The sequence below is a fragment of the Nothoprocta perdicaria genome, unplaced genomic scaffold (assembly GCF_003342845.1).
Source record: "Nothoprocta perdicaria isolate Ctin4 unplaced genomic scaffold, notPer1 scaffold_33, whole genome shotgun sequence".
Taxonomy (NCBI): domain Eukaryota; kingdom Metazoa; phylum Chordata; class Aves; order Tinamiformes; family Tinamidae; genus Nothoprocta; species Nothoprocta perdicaria.
In genome coordinates, this window is record NW_020455566.1 from 2,788,645 (window position 1) to 2,791,356 (window position 2,712).

The 2,712-nt window shown below is 60.1% G+C and overlaps 1 protein-coding gene across 2 annotated transcripts in view; it reads right to left on the reverse strand.

Moving 5' to 3' along the window:
* The window catches only part of PTP4A2 (protein tyrosine phosphatase type IVA, member 2), a 21,194-nt gene extending 19,474 nt beyond the window's left edge, over positions 1-1,720 (reverse strand). For both annotated transcript variants that reach the window (XR_003250097.1, XM_026043581.1), the window contains exon 1: positions 1,617-1,720. The gene's annotated coding sequence lies outside the window, so the exon portion shown is untranslated. The remainder of the gene's footprint in view (positions 1-1,616) is intronic.
* Between the last annotated feature and the right edge of the window lie 992 nt (positions 1,721-2,712).

The following is a 2,712-nucleotide window of genomic DNA, read 5'->3' on the forward strand; positions in this document are numbered from 1 at the left end:
GGAAAGGGGCCACGGGAAGCGAGGCCTGGGGTCCTGCAGACCCACCCACACACGGCCACGTGGCACGAAGGGAGCAAGGCGACAAGCGGGGACATCGCACCCTGCCCACCAGCATAGGGGTTTAGCACCTCATGGGCGCTTTGTCTGCCTGACCCGACACTGCCTGCGGTCCCCATCCTGCCTGAAATTGGCTCCGTGCCCCCCGCCAGGCTGCCCAGGGTAGAACCGCGGGGCAAAACACATGGCCTGGACAGGCAACAGGACATGGGGCCAGCGCAGGGAGGGTGGCACCGAGCAGGGGCTGATGCTTCCCTGTGGTTCCCATCCCACTCGGAGCCACATCCCGCTAGAGGGCATCAGGACATCGCCTGGGGCCAGTCCTGGGAATATTTAGCCAAGGGATGGGACTCGGGGAGACTCACAAAGAACCCCAAGAACAGCAGGGTGAGCACGTGTAAGCAAGCGCTTATCAAGCCTCTGGAACAACAAGTGGCTTCATTTGTAGCTGCAGACTAACACATATGCCATCTGGGATAAATATCAGAGCCAAGGACATGGATACGTGGGGCAGCACATTCCCATCGACACCACTGCTCCAGCAGGCGAGCAGGCGGCTGCACTGGAAGCGGCACCACCGGAGCTGGAACAAAAGCCCCTCTGTCCCAGGCGGCAGCAGTGTCACTCTCACAGGCCCCCCGCGCAGGCGCCTTGGTGGCCGTGTCACACATGTCCCTTTGCTTAGGGCACAGGGATGGTGCCCCAGGCGCCTTCCCCTTGTGCAGCAGGACAGAGGCACTGGCTCCAGAGCAAGCCGATTAGCAACCCGCCATCCCAGCGGGAACAACCACGCACACAGCACATGGCTACTGCGCTAGACCTCTCTGGAGAGGCAAGAATGGGGAACGGAGCCGGGGTAGCCATATGCTCAGACCTCAACCAGATCCCTTTCCTCTCTCCCTCCCTTTGACTGGAATTGCCAAGCACTGTCTGGATGGTATCACATCCACTGCAATACAGAGGGACCTTCCTTTAAACATTAAAGCAAACTCCAAAGAAATGCAGTCCCCCCACCCCAAAATTCTTGGAGAAACAGATCGAATTCAAACAGCTAAAAAGAGCTGCCTCCCACAGCAGTGCAGCAAAGGGGATGACCATAGGAGCTGCATGTACTCCAGGATGCTGACTGAGACAGCAGGCAGATGCCCCACGGTGCTGACGGCTTCTACGGGAGCGGAGTGAGCACATCCCAGCTCTGGGAGGGCCCCACGGCATTTACAAGGGAAGCAGCTGGTGGCTCCGAGTTAGGATTGGGCAAGGAGAGAAGCGTGCCGACAGCGGGTGGGAATAACATGAAAGAAATACAGCTAGCATGAGGAAAAAAGAAAACAGCACAGAAAAGAGAGGAGAGTTGAGAGGAGAGGCACAGATCAGGCACCAAGAGCTGTTCCTGCACGTGGCAGGGACCCAAACTGGAAGCGAGGGGAGCATCCCTTTGACAGATAGGACTTTGCACAGCCACTCTCATCCGAGTGATAGCGCTGCGCAGGTTCCGTGCAGCTGCTTGGAACAGGCACCCTGGAGGCAAGAGAGGCACAACACGATTCAGGCTGCGTTACCTGGTGACGTCGGAGGCTGCGTCTGTCCATGCACATCAGCTCCAAGTCTGCACAGAAGGGGCTGCCACACAGGGGTCTATCACAAGACATCCAGGGATGAAGCAATTCTGATACACTTCCTTAACAGGAAGAAGGGTACATATGATTTCAAGAATTATAAAAGCTGTTAAGTCCTCCTACAATGTTCTCACACTATGAATGTCAATCTATTAATAAACAAAAGCCACATCTGATACTAACTTATGGGGTTGCAGTGCCTGAGATAGCACCTGTGCACTTGCTAAGTAAGAGCTGCCTCCAGAAGCCACAGCAGCCTCTGTGCCCAAGGGGCCTTTGCACAGGATCATCCTGACCAAATAAAGCAGCGCTTCACCAGGCTTCAGGATGGTGCAGATGGTCCTTCCATCACCACCTCCACCCCAGCACCTGCAGGAGGAGCTTCTGAATTTGTGGGAATTCCGATCCACAAGGAAGCTTTTCCCCTCTGCAGAGGCAGCAGCTCCCACACAGGAGGCAGGCGCTCCCTTTAAGACCCTGTAGCGTGGTGTGAGGCCACCAGGACAGACACGCCAGCGGCCCCACTCATGAGGGGCTCTGCTGAGGCCCAGCTCCCACACGGACACCGAGGGGTTGTACCACAGTGGAGGCCCCCACGGGCCCAACAACTCGGGGTGCCGGTGGCCAGCCCGACGCCCCGCGCTCCCCGGGACGCCGCCTCCCCGCCGCCCCCGGGCCTCTCGCCGCTCCGGGGCCCACAACGCGCCTCGCACCTCGGACCTGCCTCCACAGAGCCGCGCAACCACACTGCGCACGCGCGCCGGCCGCTTTGTTCTCCAGCGGGCAGCCGTTGCGCATGCGCCAGACAGCCCTCCGCGCAAGCGCAGTGACCCCCTGCGGGATGAGTTTTGCGCAGCTGGTGACTAATGTCACGCTGCTGCGCATGCGCATGCGCGGCGGCGCGACGGCAGTGCCCCCCCCACGCGTCGCGTTGCCCTTTGGCGGGCCTGACAGTGCGCATGCGCCGCGAGTACGCAGGCGCAGCACGGGGGCGGGGAGGAGGCGGGGCGCCGCGCAGGCGCAGAGGCGCGCGGGGTGG